Source organism: Bubalus kerabau, chromosome 17 (assembly GCF_029407905.1).
Source record: "Bubalus kerabau isolate K-KA32 ecotype Philippines breed swamp buffalo chromosome 17, PCC_UOA_SB_1v2, whole genome shotgun sequence".
In the NCBI taxonomy this organism is placed as follows: Eukaryota; Metazoa; Chordata; class Mammalia; order Artiodactyla; family Bovidae; genus Bubalus; species Bubalus kerabau.
Genome location: NC_073640.1, coordinates 27,904,634 through 27,923,438, shown reverse-complemented (window position 1 = coordinate 27,923,438; position 18,805 = coordinate 27,904,634). Strand labels below are relative to the sequence as shown.

The 18,805-nt window shown below is 44.9% G+C and overlaps 1 protein-coding gene across 1 annotated transcript in view; it reads right to left on the bottom strand.

The window, feature by feature from the left end:
• NUP93 (nucleoporin 93) overlaps nucleotides 1-16,231 on the bottom strand; it is a 102,969-nt gene extending 86,738 nt beyond the window's left edge. The window contains exon 1 of the mRNA XM_055551905.1: nucleotides 16,117-16,231. The gene's annotated coding sequence lies outside the window, so the exon portion shown is untranslated. The remainder of the gene's footprint in view (nucleotides 1-16,116) is intronic.
• Nucleotides 16,232-18,805: the final 2,574 nt, after the last annotated feature.

The window sequence follows — 18,805 nt, the reverse complement described above, 5'->3', positions numbered from 1 at the left end:
AAGAAAGAAGAGACCCAAGTCAAGGGACGGATAGGCTTCACACACTGCCTGAACCTGTCACAAGCTCAACGAAACACTGGGACTTTTTGAAAACAGACAAGGAGATAGGTCCTCAACAAGCAGGGTTTGTTCCTGAACGTAGCCCAAGAACAACAGGTCTGACAGAAAATGAGTCAGACTGAGAAGAAATAGATCATTTCTGTCCATATTGACAGCCCCAAGATTGATTTCTGCCACCAGAACAAAAGCAAAAATATTAAGGCACAGACTAGAATTCCTGTCTCCCTCCACAGACTCAGAGCTGACAGGGGACGGAAGCCATGGGCATCCTCTGAGAGGCCCAAAGAACCCTCACCTGCCTCCTTCCACCTGCCTGAGACAGGAAAACGCCCCACCTGCAGAGGGCCGGGCAATTAGGCCCTTACCTTATATGATTCCCAACAACTGTGAGGATCCTGAGAAGATAGAGAAGCAATGTCAGTCCACAGAGCTCAGTCCTGTGCCCAGAACAGTCTCTGCGGCAATGAGGCAGAACCGAGGCCAGAAGAAGACAGGCTTCTGACTGATCCCTGTTAGGCTCACACCTGCTCCTTTGCTAACATAAAAGACAGGGTTTTAAAATTCATGTCCAAGTCTCCACTCATTCTTTTTTAGCTTCACCTCTGAGAGCAGAGATCCATCTCTGCTTATTATATATGACACTCAGAATATTAGACTTGTTAATACATCTACTACTTTCAGAAATACCACTGCAACTGATAATTATACAATAGGAGCTGGCTTCTAGATGATGAATATTATTAGTAAGATCACCTGTTTCTCCAACTGAGAAAAGCGCTTTGAACAGTGTTGATATTTAATGCACATTACACATTTATGAACCTTCTATATACTGCACCATCCTAGTATAAGGTTCATGACCAAGGAGTTTGAAGTACTACCCCTACTGAAATCAACAAAGATAAACAGTATCAACATCATTTAAAAAAATTTCACTGCTAAAAGGTTAACAAAATTATTATTTATTAATAAAGAACAAGTATTTCAAAAGTAGCTTTTGTTGATTATAATTTTCCTCTTTGTTCCAAAGGCATGGCCTCTATTGTACTTTTGAAATCCCTTGGTCTAGAAGTATAGTTACAATGTTAATGTAATATACAATTACGTCTCAGCTATGAAGCTCAGGTTAATGTTAAAAGGGCATGGTTTCCACCATAAATCCACAGCAAGAGAATAAGGAGTTTTAAAAATGAACATTAAAGGACATTAACTTTAAAGGCAAGGGCACAAGGTTAAAACAAAAACAGCTCAGCTGGAATAAACATGGAAACATTTCTATATTCTTTATGAAGTGCCAAGCTGACTTTAATATTTAGATGAAAAGTCATGTACCCTATAACTCTTTATCTAAAGTTTCTAGATATTCGTGGTCGTTTTTTGTTTTTGTTTTTTTTTTTTACCTTTTTTTTTTTTTAACCTAATGGAATCAGGCTGTAACTGGCCATCTCTACCTGTGGGAAAATGCAGATTACAGAGTAAGAGGTACTTTCTGGGACAGAAGAATAAAGAAATAGAATATTATTACACAACGGCTCCTGCCTGATGGAAAAATGTTTTTCCTTCAGAAACCTACAAGGCCAATGACATTCTATGAAGTGTCAGAAACATGGTCTCTCACCACAAAGAGGAAAGAAAAGAAACATGCTGCCTCTTCCCCCACATTTTTTTTACTCTAAGATAAAAATAATTTGTCAAACAGAGCCAAGGAGAAGAAAACACTTTTTTTCCTTCATAAGGAAAATTTTGGAACTCCTTGAATAAAACACTGAATGAAACAAAACTTCATGTTTAAAAAAAAGCAGAGAGAAGAAAATACATCCAATATTTCACATAACATTTCTATGTCAGAGAAATTCAGACAAAGGAAATGCTCAACTTCTCAAATGACTTATCCATACAAAGACTTAAAGTGATGCATTTGAGGGTAAGTAATAAATGTAAAATAAAAGTCATGCTTTAGTTCAATATGGTCCAATAAATATGATTTGTCAAAGTTAATCAAGAATTATTCTGACCATAGTAAAATAAAGGCTGAATCTCTAAACAACATCCTAAACTTCAGTCAATTCAGTTCAGTCACTCATTCGTGTCCAACTCTTTGTGACCCCGTGGACTGCAGCACGCCAAGCCTTCCTGTTTATCACCAACTCCCGGAGCTTACTCAAACTCATGTCCATCGAGTCGATGATGCCACCCAACCATCTCATCCTCTGTCATCCCCTTCTCCTCCTGCCTTCGATCCTTCCCAGCATCAGGGTCTTTTCCAATGAGTCAGTTCTTCGCAACAGGTGGCCAAAGTACTGGAGTTTCAGCTTTAGCATCAGTCCTTCCAATGAATACTCAGACTGATTTCTTTTAGGATTGACTGGTCTGATCTCCTTGCAGTCCAAGGGACTCTCAAGAGTCTTCTCCAACACCATGGTTCAAAGGCATCAGTTCTTCGGTGCTCAGCTTTCTTTATGGTCCAATTCTCACATCCATACATAACTACTGGAAAAACCATAGCTTTGACTAGACAGACCTTTGTCGGCAAAGTAACGTCTCTGCTTTTTAATATGCTGTCTAGGTTGGTAATAGCTTTTCTTCCAAGGAGCAAGCATGTTTTAATTTCATGGCTGCAGTCACCATCTGCAGTGATTTTGGAGCCCAAGAAAATAAAGTCTGCCACTGTTTCCCCATCTATTTGCCATGAAGTGATGGAACCAGATACCATGATCTTAGTTTTCTGAATGCTGAGTTTTAAGCCAGCTTTTTAAACTCTCCTCTTTCACTTTCATGAAGATGCTCTTTAGTAGTTCTTCGCTTTCTGCCATCCTAAACTTAACATGCCCCAAACTGAGCTTTAACCTCTCGTCTATAAAACCTGCTCCCTGGCCTTCTCAGTGTGGAGACCCCATCGGTCACTTGGGTCAAAATCCTTAAGTTCAGTTCATTGCTCAGTTGTGTCCGACTCTTTGCAACCCCATGAATTGCAGCACGCCAGGCCTCCCTGTCCACCACCAACTGCCGGAGTTTACCCAAACTCATGTCCATCAAGTCGGTGATGCCATCCAGCCATCTCATCCTCTGTCATCCCCTTCTCCTCCTGCCCCCAATCCTTCCCAGCATTAGAGTCTTTTCCAATGAGTCAACTTTTCGCACGAGGTGGCCAAAGTATTGGAGTTTCAGCTTTAGCATCAGTCCTTCCAAAGAACACCCAGGACTGATCTCCTTTAGGTTGGATCTCCTTGCAGTCCAAGTGACTCTCAAGAGTCTTCTCTAAAAGTCCTTAAAGCTCTCCCCAATTCACATCCCACATGAGATAGGCCAACAAAGCCTTTCAATCTACCTTCAAAGTGCACCCAGCATCTACCTCTTCCCACCACGTTCCCCATCCAAGTCACCTGGACTTGGCTCCCTGGCTTAAGCCCTTGACTCCTACACTCTCAACCTGACAACTAGTGGTCCTTTAAAGGTCTGATCACATCCATCCTCTGTTTAAACCTCTTGTGTTAACACAGAGTGAAGCTCACTGAAGCAACCCACCTCTTTTCTCCTCCAAGACTCGTCTCCAGCCCCATCCCTCCTCCTTTTCTGCACCCCAGTCACTCTGGCTGCTCCCCTATGAGTCAAACATCATCCTGTCCTTTTTCTGTACCCTAGCTCTCTCAACTGTCACAGTGCCTTTGATGCCAACCTGGGCTTCCCTGGTGGCTCAGATGGCAAAGAATCGCCTGCAGGGTGGGAGACCTTGGTTTGATCCCTTGGTTGAGAAGATCCCCTGGCGAAGGGAACAGCTATTCACTACAGTATTTTTGCCTGGAGAATTCCATGGACAGAGGAGCCTGGCAGGCTACAGTCCATGGGGTCACAAAGAGTCAGACACAACTGAGCGACTTTCACTTCACTTCATTTCATAGGACAAAATATTTAAGAGTGCAGCCTGCTACCACCCTGAGCGCTCCCCCATCTCCCTATGGTCTGTCACCCAGCCAGAATGTAAACTGCACAAGGACGGTGATTTTTGCCTGTTTTGTTCACTGAGGTTCACCCAGTCCCTAGAACAGTGCCTGGCACATAGTAGGTGCTCATCTGTTGAATGAATAGTAGGAGTTTTGTTCTTCCATTTATGAAGACTGTTTTTCTTGAAGACTTCCTACACATTCTTGCCAAATCCACTGGCAAGCAGAGACTAGAGCAAAAACATTCCCTTCCGACTACCAACTGATACTTAACATTTCCGAGGCTGCACAGCATAAGGCAGTGACAGTATAAATGGCATGAATTCAGATCACACTTGGTCCAGACAAGTGCTTTCCCTCTAAATACCCAAAAACCCAGTGGTATTTTAGAAGAAATAGCCCAGTTTTCAGGTGAACAAATTCCAAACTAAACAAATAATACATAGAATTGAGCTATACAACTTCAGAGTAGAAAATAAGCTTGTTCCATGTCTGTCTGAAAGAAGACAGTAATGTATATAATACTATATTTGGGAAAAACTGGATTTGTCCTGCATTAGAAACTGATTTATCAAAAAATGCTATTAAAGTTTCCAAGTCTATACTTTGATGCAGTCATCATCCTGTTTCATTAAAATTTTTAAATGTATGGTTAATTTAACAAATTTAAAGACAATTTTTAACCTTTGTGCAAAAATAAATATCAAATTAGCCACAAAATATAAGGGGTTAAATATCAGTATCACTTGATCCAAGATATTGAAAACTGATCAGGAAAATAACCTCACAAGCTTAGTCCAACAGAGAGAACTAAAATGGGACGGGGAAGAGGGAGTTGTCAGGGTGAAGTCCAAGCTCTGTGTTGGGGAAATCTGGTCAGGACACACGCAGAGACTGGATGTCAGCTGCCCCGCGGGAAGCTGTGGAGGAGGGAGCCACTCCACGGGAAGAAGCCACTGAGAACCCACACACGTGGGCTGTGGCACAGCCAAGGCAGCAAAACCGGGGCTGGATGGGAGAAGACCAGCAAGGACAGCTCATGGCACTGGGGCCCCTCTCTGTCATAGGACTCCGTGCCTGACTACGAGGGCCCCTGGAAACACTGAAAGGCGCTTCAGAGAGCACAGCAGGGTACGAGGGCTCTGAGCAACAACCTGCTCTCTGTGCCTCTGGGAAGAAGTCCTCCAACGACCTCCTCAAATACCCGGTGAAGCTTAAAATGAAGGGCAAACTTATCTCTGCTGTCAGAAGGCAAGACTGGTTGCCCTTTGCGGGGCAGGGGTAGGGAGAAAGGAGGCTTCTGGGAGTTGGTAATTTTCTTACACTTGGTGCTGCTTAATAGTGTGTTCAATTTGAGCAAGACTCATCGTTTACGCACATTCTGATTGTGCATCACACTTGAGTAAAAAGTTCCCCTCCAAAACAAAAGGTAATGACCCACTGGTGAATGCTTCTTAAGTGGAAGTTCCCCAGTTCAGACCTCTTCACCACACCTAGAGGATGCTGAGTAAATTAACTAGAGGAAAAAATTAAAGCCTGCAGCTTTAGAGAGACAGCTCCTATTCAGAGCTAAAGCCAAGGACTGGGCAGATTTCCATTTCCTCAAATTAGTTAGCATTCACCTGTCCTTCAGTGTCCAAAAAAATGCCCCTTCTATGCACATAAACATTCTTAACAAAGAGAAAAAAAAATCTCCAAATTGCATATAGGATGAAATAAACTTAAAAAAAAAAAGGGTAAAGCAAAAATGCATCAAATAATTTGGTCTACTTGCTATTAACATGTGTCTTAATTATGAAAAATATGGTCATTTCCACATAATATAACCATGTTAAATATTTAATCAAGTCAGAAAAGAGTAGCATAGTATAATAAATACATTTGGTCTTTGTCCCCAAGTTCCTGGCACAAAGCTTCTATAACCCCTGGAATGTCCTGAAGTTCTGAGTCTTCTGTAACTCACAATGAACCCTTTTAAGCACACCTGAATTTATGCAAATGAGGTAACTTGGAGGTGCTATGCTAGGTGGCCTCAGGATGGGGCCCGTCACCAGGAAGACCAGGTTGGAAGTTTCGGCCCTACCCACCAACCTCTGGCAAGGGGAAGCAAGGGCTGCAGATTAAGCTTTATAGAAACTCCTGAACAATGAGATTTGCTGAGTTTCTGGGTTGGTGAATCATCTACATGCTGGGACAATGGTTCCAGGGGAACAGGAATGGTACCCAGGTTCCACAGAGACAAAAGCTCCTGGGCTAAAGACTCATCTGGACCCCATCTTATGTACCTCTGCACTTGGCCATTCATCCTTCATGACAAACTGGTGAGCGTTAAATAAATGTTTCTCTGATTTCTGTGAACTGCTCTAGTGAACTAGTTAAACCTAGAGGTGCGGGTGGCGGATACAAGAGCCTCTGATCTGTAGCCAGTTGGTCATAAGTACAGATAACAATCTAGGAAAGATTAAGGGTAGGAGGAGAAGCGGGTGACAGAGGATGAGAAGGCTGGACGGCATCACCAACTCAATGGACATGAGTCTGAGCAAACTCGGGGGAGACTGGGAAGTCTGGTGTGCTGTAGTGCATAGGATTGCTAAGAGTCGGACATGACTTAGTGACTAAACAACAACAACCCTTGCAGCTACTCAGCTCCACTTTAAAGCAGTTAACAGGTAAATAAGTATGGAGGTGCTCTAATAAAACTTTAATCATGGCCACCTGAATATGAATTTTATAAAATTTTCACATGTCATGAAATAGTCTTTAGATTTTTTTCCCCCACAATGACTTAAAGACATAAAAAATAAAAACTCTTCTCAGTTTCTTTGGCCCATAGCTAGGAGTTTGCCAACCCCTAGTTTGCCGAGGATATCTGAGCTAGACCTGCTAAGTGCTTACTGGCTGCTTCAGTGTCCTGCCAGACCTCCCCTCCCTAGGCCTCAGCAGGGACAATACTTACACAGAGACTGAGTGACACAGCCGGCCTGCTGGCCTTTCCCTTCCCTCTTTAAGCTGTGCGTTTGGAGAGTACATCTGGGAGAAGAAATCTGTCTTGTAAATGACGAGTTGTGTCCAGTAAAGACACACAGAATGTGTTCTGACTGACCACATAGCGCTGGTGGGGACACACTGCCCCGTTCAGGTATACGGCAACATATTGAACGACCCAAGTGAATTTTTCCTTTTCCTCATCACCCACAATCCAAACAGCCTAGCTATCCAAGAAACACCAAGGGCTGAGAAAGAGATGAAAGGATAAAGACAAGGCCATCCATTTTTATTTCAGCATTAAAGGACTCTCAATTCACTGAGGTGCATGGGGAGATGATGCCAGCTACTTTCCCTGCAGAATGTCAAAGTACTCAAACAATACTTTATTAGCGCTTACCATGGAATTCTAATTTTACCATATACCCAAATATTATCTCTTTCAACTACAAAGACCCTGCAATCTAATAAACGCACATTTAGCACTGCTAGACATTTTCTGAATGTTGTCAAAGGAGGATTTCATATACATGAGGGGAAATAACTGATGCTGCAGTTTATACCTTTTTTCTCTAAAATATACAATAACAATATTATTACTTCTTTCGATTATTTTTAAAAGTTTTGACAGTAATAAAAAAGTATTTTAAAAGGAACTAGTAAACAGGAGAAGACTGAACTTTGAGCCCACACACCTGGTTCAAATCTAGAAGGTTCACTTACTAGCTGAAGGGGGGTTGACCTACCCTGGGACAGAATCCCAATCTCCCCCACAATTTCCTGGTCTCTAAAGGGGAGAGGACAATGCCTACCTATTTCAAGGAGCTGATGACGGGAAGTATTTTTATTAACTCTTGTGATTTATGTCATTATAAAATGGTATTTTAGCTTCTTTCTAAAGTTGCCAATTTGGCAATATTTTGTCAATTGCAAACATCTCTGCTTCAAAAAAATCTAGTAAATATATGATACTAAATTATGACTTATTTAACCACAGCTTCATATCATTCAGTAAGAACTTCTGGGAGACAGCCGCAATTTTTACATGTACAATTTTTAAATTCCCCACTATCAAATATGGTTTTAATTATAAATCCAAATTTCTACAATGAAAGTGTGACTCAAATGAAATTTAGCATTTAATTTGAAGTGGAAATCTTGCCCTTAAACCTTCTTATTAGACTGTAGTAGGATTAAAACACAAGAACAGTGTTCAATGTTCAACACCAAGATTAATGAGGAAAGCCTCACAGGAAGTGTCAAAAGTTGAAGACTGGCTCTGTTCTCTTCTTCCGAATATATAAACTATGGTTAAATGACAATAGCATTCCACTTTATGCTCTATCTGTCAGCTGTCAATTACAACAATAACCAAAAGAAAATTACACCCTAACAGATACTATTGTTTCAGACACCTCTAAAAGACTAGGAAAAAAATGATTTAAAAAAACTGTTTTCAGATAATTTTTTATAGTCTTGTGAAACTAAGTAAAAGAGTTAGACCTAATCATTATTCAGAAGGTAGACACTGGAGAAAGAACTAAAATAAATTACCCTAGACAGAAGAGAAATTAAAGACCTGGTGATTCAATACAAGTATGGGCCTGGATGACTCAGTCAGGAGTGTGTAGTGTCAGCTTTCCTGATACATAAAATAACACTTGTATTATTTCATTTCAAGGAGCAAAGAGAAGCAGAAACCAAATACCCACACAGCCCACTTCCTGACACACTCTCACAGTGGAAGGCCTGGGGTAGAATGTAGACCCCATCCTGGCTTTGCCCCACATCAGCCCTCTGACCCTGGGATCTGCCCTTCCTCACCTCCGGATCCCAGCTTCACCACCAGTGAGATGAAGGGGTTGGCTTGGGTGATTTCTAAGGTCCTGCCCTCCATGAAGAATCTACAGATGTGAGATATTTTAATTGTCTCTAAACAGAGGATGAGATGGTTGGATGGCGTCCCTGACTTCATGGACATGAGTTTGAGCAAGCTCCAGGAGTTGGTGATGGACAGGGAAGCCTGGTGTGCTGCAGTCCATAGGGCTGCAAAGAGTTAGACATGCCTGAGCAACTAAACTGACTGAAACCCAATGAACGTGTCCTCGGAAGGAGCAGCCCCAACTCAGTGGTGATAAAAAGTATCTGTATGTAGAATCCTGGGAACATAAACCAGGGCAGATCACCAAGCCTACACCAAAAAGGCTTTGGCTCTCCTCTCTAAACTAAGGATTCTCAGCTAGGGGCAGCTTTGCCCTCTGGGGAGCTCTGGCACTATGGAGAGGCATTTCTGGTTGTCACAACTGAGAAAGAGACCACATGCTACTGACATCTAGATGGCCGAGGCCAGGGGTGCAATGCACAGCACAGCTTCCACAAAAGAATTATTCAGCCTAAAATATCAACAGTGTCAAGGCTGAGAAACCTTGCAGGAAACTAAGGAAGGCTTCTTGTCCTGAGGGCCACGACACTAGCAGCAAAGGCACCCGGAACCTCTGGAAATATATGCATGCATCTTAAAAAATATACAAGAAAAGCACTACAGCTGTTACCAGATTCTAACAGAAGTCTGAGTCCCCTTCCCACTCAGCCCCAAATAATCTTAAAACACTGTATAATTCAGAATTATACCATTTGGGTTTTTCATGGTGGTATATTCATATCCCAGCATATCACACAGCACTGGAAAAGATCAAACCACAGCTACATGGAACAACAGGGATAAAAGGAACTACAGCAGCCACACACCAAAAAGGACATATTTCATGATTCCATTTCCATGGATTTTAAGAACAGAAAAAACTAATCTATGGTGCTAGAAATCAGAACACTGGTTATGGGGGCGGGGGGGTGGGGGTGGGCGGTTAAGGGGAACAGGGAATGATTGGGAGGAAAGACAACAGAACTCTCCTGTCAGCACAGACTGAAACGCGTCCCTCCAAAAGTCACCGTGAAAGGCACTCAGTCGTGTCCAACTCTGCGACAACCACAGACCACGGAATTCTCCAGGCCAGAATACTGAAGGGGGCAGCCCTTCCCTTCTCCAGGGGATCTTCCCAGGAGATTGAATTCAGGTCTCCCGCATTGCAGGCGGATTCTTTGCCAACTGAGCTATCAGGGAAGCCCATAAAAGTCATTATGCTGAAGTCCTAACGTGAAAATATCTTGAGAAGTGGTCTCTGAGAGGTAATTAGGTTTAGATGAGGTCATGAAGAAGGCATCCTCAAGATGGGACTGGTACACTACTAAGAAGAGACACCAGAAAGCTGCTTCCTCTATCTCCTATCCCGACTCCACACACACATCACCCAGAAAGTACATGTGAGCACACTAGAGATGGTGGCCACCCATGAGCCAGGAAGAGAGAGGGCCCTCACCAGAACCACCACGTGGCACCCCGTCTCCCATTTCCAGCCTCCAGAGCTGCGGAAAAACAAACTTCTGTTGTTTATACCACTCAGGCCATGGTAATATGGCAGCCCAGGCGAAAACATCGGGGTATTGGAAATATTCTATATTTCAAAATGGGTGATGGTCACAAGATTGAATAACTATGTAAAAGTTCATCAGATCAGATCAGATCAGTTGCTCAGTCGTGTCCGACTCTTCGCAACCCCATGAATCGCAGCACGCCAGGCCTCCCTGTCCATCACCAACTCCCGGAGTTCACTGAGACGTCCATCGAGTCAGTGATGCCATCCAGCCATCTCATCCTCTGTCGTCCCCTTTTCCTCCTGCCCCCAATCCCTCCCAGCATCAGAGTCTTTTCCAACGAGTCAACTCTTCGCATGAGGTGGACAAAGTACTGGAGTTTCAGCTTTAGCATCATTCCTTCCAAAGAAATCCCAGGGCTGATCTCCTTCAGAATGGACTGGTTGGATCTCCTTGCAGTCCAAGGGACTCTCAAGAGTCTTCTCCAACACCACAGTTCAAAAGCATCAATTCTTCGGCGCTCAGCCTTCTTCACAGTCCAACTCTCACATCCATACATGACCACAGGAAAAACCATAGCCCTGACTAGACGAACCTTTGTTGGCAAAGTAATGCCTCTGCTTTTGAACATGCTATCTAGGTTGGTCATAACTTTCCTTCCAAGGAGTAAGCGTCTTTTAATTTCATGGCTGCAGTCACCATCTGCAGTGATTTTGGAGCCCAGAAAAGTAAAAGTTCATAAGCTATACTAAATATATATTAAGTGTATATATAATATATATATATTAAAGCTTGTTCACAGATAGTATTTAGAAGACATAGCAAGAAACTAAGCATTACCTCGAGAAAGAGAGCAAAGCTAAGATTTGGGAGACTTCTGCTTTTCATTTTATACCCTCTGTCAATCTGAATTCTTTTCCATAAGTGAATGTGACCCTTTCTAATTTTTAATAACTTGTTCATCTGAAAACTGCTCTGAACTCCCTGTCTCAGTGTTTGTCTCATCACTGCCCCGCACCCTCAATGGCAATGAATGTCAACTGCACACGCCCACCCTGCTTCTTGCACTCGCACTCCAACCCAGGAGTTTCGAGGCACTGCCTGTGCACGTCCACTCAATCCCATAATGTCACACCCCGCGTGTCTCCAAATGCAGTTATTCACCACCGCTGCCGCCGCCGCCAGCTGCCTTCCCAAAGCCTTCCACCTGTACCCTGGCTGGTCTCTCAGGTTCTAACTCATCCTTCTCCTTGGTTCTGTGCATGGATTGTTTATTTATAGGTATTCTCCACTCTCCAGACTCAGAAACCATAATAGATGCAGATACACTTTTGAGAGACAACAGGGAGGTATTCCACATTATCCAAACTATTGCTACTCCCTAACAAAATCTCAGGAAACCAGTACTACAGATTTAGATGACATGACATCCCTCCAAATCCCTCATTACCTAAACAGATTAACCAGCAAGGGATACTATATTTTTACAGCATCTTCTGTTGCTTTTTCTCTTTTTCCAGCTTTACTGATATGTAACTGACCACCATACTGTATCATTTTAAGCACACAATGTGATGATGTGATAGGCATACATACTGTGAGATCATTACCACAAGAAGGCTAAATCTAACTGTTGCTTCCATCTTTGTCACCATCACTCTTGGCCAGACTTCCTGCCCTTTAAGCCCAGTTCTTGCTGGATGCCAGTTCCAGCCCCTCCCAATGCCTATCACTTGCTCACTGCGACCACGTCCATCTTTCCGCCATCACTTTCCCTCTGTTGCTCCTGCACAAAAGCCCTCAATACATCCCACTCATGGGATCCAGACAAGGCACTGTTTTTGCAGAAACCCTGTGTGTGAGCAACGTGATCCGCTCTGTCTCTGACCATCTTCACCCACTCCCTGCTCTGTGCTCGTGCCCCATTTTTCACAGGCAGGAACATCTACTCGCCTTCCACCACCCCCGGACCCAGCTAGGAACTGCACCCTCTAACTGGGCGACTTTGGGTAGTTAACCACTCCTTCTGCGCCTGGCCTATGAAGTGGAAACGTAGTTGCACCTTCCTCACCTGCCACACAATAACCACTCAATCAGCTACCGTTACCACCAATTCAAGTCCTACCTGCCAAATGGTGTTCCTCCATACCGGTCCCACAGCAACCTCCCCTCAATTCCTCTCGACTCCATTTTTCTATTTGTCGTGCATGTTTCCATGTGGCCAATAGTCTGTTTCTGTGCTCCACAGGGTTTCTGTAGCCTCATTTCACTCTGGAGCTTTCACAGAGCTATTTTTCATTAACATCTAGTTGTTTGTTTCTATGGGAGGACAGGCATTAGGACCTGTTAGTCCAACACCCTGCTAACTTCATTCTCCTCACTTGCCTTGTTATTGTCTATTAATATCTAGATTCCTTCTTTCCCAAACAGCTTAAAATTTAAAGTATTCTGAAGCGTTACCAATTAAAAAAAAAAAGCCTTCAACTACAATTCCCACCAGTGGCCATTTGTCTTCCAGATGGCTACAGACCTCTCTGAGTCCATTCACATACATGTGGGTATCCAAGAGAAAACACATACACACACTCTTGAACAGGCAGTATCAGGAAATTCAATGTCACCTTTCCCCAGGAAGTCAATCCAAGGACCTCGGCGGTCTATCTGGGCCCAGGCAAGGAGCCTCATCTGTCAACACAAAGATGACTTCCGTATTTCTATGTCTAGCTGAGCTCTCTGCCTGGGCCAATATTTCCAACTGTCCACCTGACATCTACACCTGGCTGACCAGGGGGTGCCTCAAGCTACACATCATCCCAAATGCTTCGCTCCTCCCCGCTTCCTAGCTGCCACTGCAACTGCGACCATCACCACCTCCTCCTCCATTTCCAGTCTCTCTAACCTCATTCTTTTCTCCTGATCACCTCAACAATCTAAGCCTTCTCGTTCCTCTAACCCACCCTCCCCTCGCCCAGAGAGGTTAATTCTTTCTGAAATGCTCCCCTGCCTTTGCACTTGACCCACTCAAGGCCACCTTCCATCCCCTACATGCAAAGAATGGGCACAGCCACCCTTACCATCCTCATCTCTTACTGCCCGCCCCCCACAGATACCCCAGCAGTTCGCTACTCCTTGGGGTGCCTCATGCTGTTCCCTCCCTTCATACCCCAGGACACGCAGGTGCACACTCTGCTAGAACACAAACCTACCCTGTCACACTCTTAGGTAGCTTGCAAAGTGAACTGGGAGAGTCCTAACTACCTCAAACTGCTCCCAAACGATTCTGAACCTTCAATTACTATTCTTCCCTGGACAGCTGGAAAAATGGTGATGATTTCTCCCTGAGTCTGTCTCCTCCACGTGGAGAATTCTGGTAGGATAAGGTCCACAGACTGCTCAGCTCTGAATTTTCAGTTGCTAAGTTTGGCACAAAAAAGGTACCAAATCAATGTTTGCCGAATGAAAGTGGCCAGTTCCCTGAGGACCTGTACCTCAGGTCCTCACCCCAGGATCTTAGCTCTGACCCCTCCCTCTCAGTGGCATGTCTTTCTTTCTCTCCACCTTATTTTCTCCTTCAGCCCATCAGGAAGCAGGTGCAGACACTCAAGTTCACTATCTTGAATCTCCAATATTCCCACCTCAGGGTATTTGCACTGGCTGTTTCCCTCCAGAATGCGCTTGCCCTAGATATTACCCTCTCAGATTTCAATCAGGTCTCTGTTCAGATATCCTTGTCCTCTTTTTAAAAGGGCCCTGCCACCACATGCTATCCCTGTAGGCTCACCACTGGTGCTGTGCCCCACAGAAACAGCAACTCAGTGAGTGCAGGCCTATCTCAGGCACCACTGGATCCCCAAATCTTTATCGGTGTCAGGAACATGGCCTTATTTCCTGTGTTGAGCACATACTGTGTAGCAGGTCTAGGTGCTGAAGATACAGCAAGGAACAAAACAGATAAAAATTCCCCCTGCATGTTCCCAAGGGGAAAAATAAACAATACATTAGATAAACAAGAAAAATATAACAACAACAACAAAATTGATATAGGAAGACAGGAAGTGGGAAAAGTCTCACTAGGTGACTCGCAAATAAAAATCTGAGAGAAATGAGGGAGCAAACCATGTGAATACTGAATCGCAAGCCCAAAGGTTCTGAGGCTGAAGAATGTCTGCCATGTGGAAAGAGTGGGGAGCAGAAACTAAAGTGCAAAAAGTAACAGTGGGTCAGATTATAGCTCCCTGTAAGGACTTCATCCTTCGTTTGTTTTTTCTTTTTGTTTTTTGGTCATGCAGCACAGCCTGTGGGATCCTAGTTCCCAGACCAGGGATGGAACCTGGGCCTGAGACTTGAGTCCCAACCACTGGACCACCAGAAGATTCCCAAGAGTTTATCTTAAAATGAGATGGGGACCCATTGGAGGGCTTTATGATCTGCCTTACAGGGATCCTTTTATCTGCTGTGCTGAAAACAGGGGTTAGGGCAGAAGCCAGGAGAACAGATGGGAGACTATTTCAATAATCCAGGAGAGAGGTGATGGTGACTGGGCCAAAGGCACTGGACGTGAAAAAGCAGTCAAGGATAACTCAAAGGTTGTTGATCAGTCTTTTATGTTCCTGAGAAGAGAAAAAAATAGCAAGAAGAGCAGTCTGGGAAGAGAGGTGGACGGGAGCTTGATAGCGCTGTCCTGACATGTTCAGTCTGAGTTCCGAACAGTAGGCAGCTGCATATAGGTGAAGGGAGAGGCCCAGGCTGGAGATATTCAGGTGGGATCTGTTAGCCTAATAAACAGGTATTTAGAATGATAGCCTTGAGTGACATCACCAGGAATGAAAAATAAAAATGTTCCAAACACAAATTCACAAAGAAGAATAACTGAAAAGAAGAACAGATATGATGCCTAAGGACACCCTCTCAACCTTCAAACAGAACAAAAAGGTGACCCTTGCTGAAAGACATTTTGGTCAAAACAAAACCTCCTTCGCACACCCGGCAGAGGGGCAAACCAGGACCAACTCTGTCAATGGGTCGTCCAAACTTTGAACAAAGACCCCTGCGGTCCGCCCCGTAATTTTTCAAAAATGAGACCCAGTAAACGTAGGTATTGCCTTTGTAAAAGATGGGGTGCTGTGGGCCCAGAGAAAGTGAGGGCCACGTCCAGGTTCTAATCACTAGCATCTGCCTGCACGGGAAGGAGCATTCTGCTGGATGCAGACGGAGGAGATAGGCCACGGCTCACAGGGTTGTCAATCTCCTGGGAGGGCACCGCCTCCCGACAGGGTCCATCCATCCCTGAGGGGCGAGCGAGCTGGCAGGGCGCGGTCAGGAAGGTAATCAGGCAGAGTGGGGTGCGGGGGAGGGGCATCGATACAGACAAGGGTGGACTCGCAGGGCAGAGTTGGACGTGGGGGCGTGGCGCGCCTGCAGAGCGCTGGGGTAGGACATGAGGGCCGCCAGGAGGCCGCAGCTCCGTGTTCGGAAGGAGGGCAGATAGAAGACACCGCAGGCGCACCCCGACGCTATAATCAGGGGCGGTTCGACAGGGCGCTGTGTAGCCGGGGTGAGGCATGCCGGCTGACATGAGGCGAACGGGAAGCGTGGGCAGCACGGTTCTGAACATGTGGACCGGGCTCCGCCCAGCCTCGAGGACCTGGGTTCAAGGATACGCCGCGTGTCAGAAGGACGGGGCCAGAAACACCCTTACCTGGCGCAGCAGCACCCGTGTCCCCCTCGCAGGTCCCGGCTGGAGAACGCGGCCGCCGCTTCTCGCGCCGCTCGTCCGCGCTTCCTGATTGGCCGAGGCCGGCCCTCCCAGAAGCCCCCGCGCGGCGCGCCGCCAAATGAACTTTATGGAGACCGGTGGAGGAGGACACGGACACGGGCGGGGCTAGGGGCGGGGTTTTCGACTGAGCGGTCACTCCCCACACTCCCTCGGCACTGCCCTCACCCTTCCCACGTGGTTAGAGTCTACTCGGGCGCAAGAAAGCGGGTCGCACAATGACCTGCGCGGATTTCTTACCCTTTATTGAGCACCATCCAAGTGCCAAGCACTATTCTAGGCACTGGGGGCACAGTGGTGACCACGACAGGCAAGGTCCCTGCTCTAACGGAGTTCTCAAGGTGGTGGGGAAAATGAAAGTGAAAGTCGCTCAGTCATGTCTGACTCTTTGCGACCCCATGGACTGTAGAGTCCATGGAATTCTCCAGGCCAGAATACTGGAGGTAGCCTTTCTCTTCTCCAGGGGATCTTTCCCAACCCAGGGATCGAACCCAGGTCTCCTGCATTGCAGGCGCATTCTTTACCGGTTGAGCCACTAGGGAAGCCCGTGATGGGGGGAAATAAAATATAATAAATGACTGCCAGTTTGTAAGGAAGGCAATGGCGAAACAAGCAGGGTAATGGGAGAGAGAATGCCTGTGTGGTCAGAGAGGGCCTCTCGGAGAAGGTGATCGCTGAGCTGAAACTTAAATGATGAGAAAGGGTCAGCCTTGCATAGCCTTGGATGCAGAACATTCTGAGTAGAGGGAACAAATCTGAAGGTTCCATGGGGAAACACCTGGTGTTTGAAGAATAGAAAGAAGTGGGGTATGACTGGTAGAAGATGATAGAGCACAGGTGGGGTAAGACTCACAGTTGGGGGGGCCAGACTTTGCAGATCCTTCAGGCTGCAGCGAGAAAGTGTAAGTTATTCCTCATGCAAGTGAAAGCCACTGGAGGGTTTCATGCCGAGTTCTGACATGAGCTGGTTTACTTTTGTAGACAATCCCTCTAGTCCTTTTGGGGGAGAATGGACAGTAGGCAACAGGGAGGAGCTGGGAGGCTACTTCTGTGTTTAAGACATAAAGCAGAGGACTTCCCTGGTCCTCAGGTGGTTATAAATCCATCTGCCAAAGCAGGGGACACGAGTTTGATCCCTGCTTCAGGAAGATTCCACATGCCCCAGGGCAACTAAGCACCACAACTACCGAGCCCAAGCACCACAGCTAGAGAGTAGCCCCCTCTTGCTGCAACTAGAGAAAGCCTGCACATGGCAATGAAGACCCAGTAAAGCCAAAAAAAAAAAAAAAAAAAAAAAGTAAATAAATAAAATGAAAAAAAGAAAGACAAGACAGTGGAACTACGATTGTTGCAGTGCCCAATCAGGCAACACAATTAGTCCTTATGATCTGATGAGGAAGAGGGTACAGAAAGAGTGTATTTCAATGTAACATGTAAGGATGCTAAGAGAGTTTAACCCAGTCTGGTGGGTTGAAAGGAGCCTTCCCCTGGAGGTGGGTGGAGTGATACCTTAACTGAGCTGTAAAGATGAACAGGGCTCAGACTGGCAAAGAGAGAAGGGAGCTTTTTCCTCGCCAAGGGAATAGAATAAGCAAAGGTGGAGAGGAAAGAAATAGTGTCTGCCCACCCTCTCCATACATTACCTCTTAATTCTGAGAAAGGGAGCCTCTACCCAGGCTCCTCTAAGACCTGTTCTCTTCTAGCTTTCAACCTGCACCTGTAAAGACTTGAGCAAAACACTAACATACTTTCTAACAGCTATTAAAATCAGATATGAAAGTGTGGACATTACTGCTGATTCTATAGAACTAAGGATAAGAGTACTGCAAATGATTGTACCCCAACAAATGATGGATGGTATGGACCAGTTCCCAGAAACGTAAAACTTACCAAGACTAAATCAAGAACAAGTAGATAATCAGAGTAGATCTGTAATTAATGAGATTGAATCAGTGAAAAATCTCTCAACAAATAAAACTTTGGATCCAATGGCTTCACTGGTAAATTCCACCAAATATTTTAAAAACTACTACCAATCCTTCTCAAATTCTTCCAAAAAACTGAAGGGGAGAGAGCACTTTTTATGAGTGTTCTGTGAGGCCAGTATTACCCTGATTCCAAAGTCAGCCAAAGATACCACAAGTAAAAATTCTTAGCAAAATACTAGCAAACCAATTTCAGCAGCATATTTTTAAAGAGATTTTTTTGGATGTGGACAATTTTTTAAAAGACTTTATTGAATTTGTTACAATACTGCTTCTGCTTTATGTTTTGTTTCTCTGGCCATGAGGCGTGTGGAATCTTAGTTCCCTGTATGTGCATGCTCAGACGTATCTGACTCTTTGTGACCGTATGGACTGTAGCCCACCAGGCTTCTCTGTCCATGGGATTTTCCAGGCAAGAATACTGGAGTGGATTGCAATGTCCTCCTGCAGGGGATATCCCTAACCCAGGGATCAAACCTGCATCTCCTTTGTCTCCTGTATTGCAGGCAGATTCTTTACCACTTGAGCCATCAGGGAAGCCCTCAGCAGCATATTAAAATGAGTATAACACCATGACCAAGAAGCATTTATTTCTGGAACATAAGACTAGTTCAACATATGAAAATCAA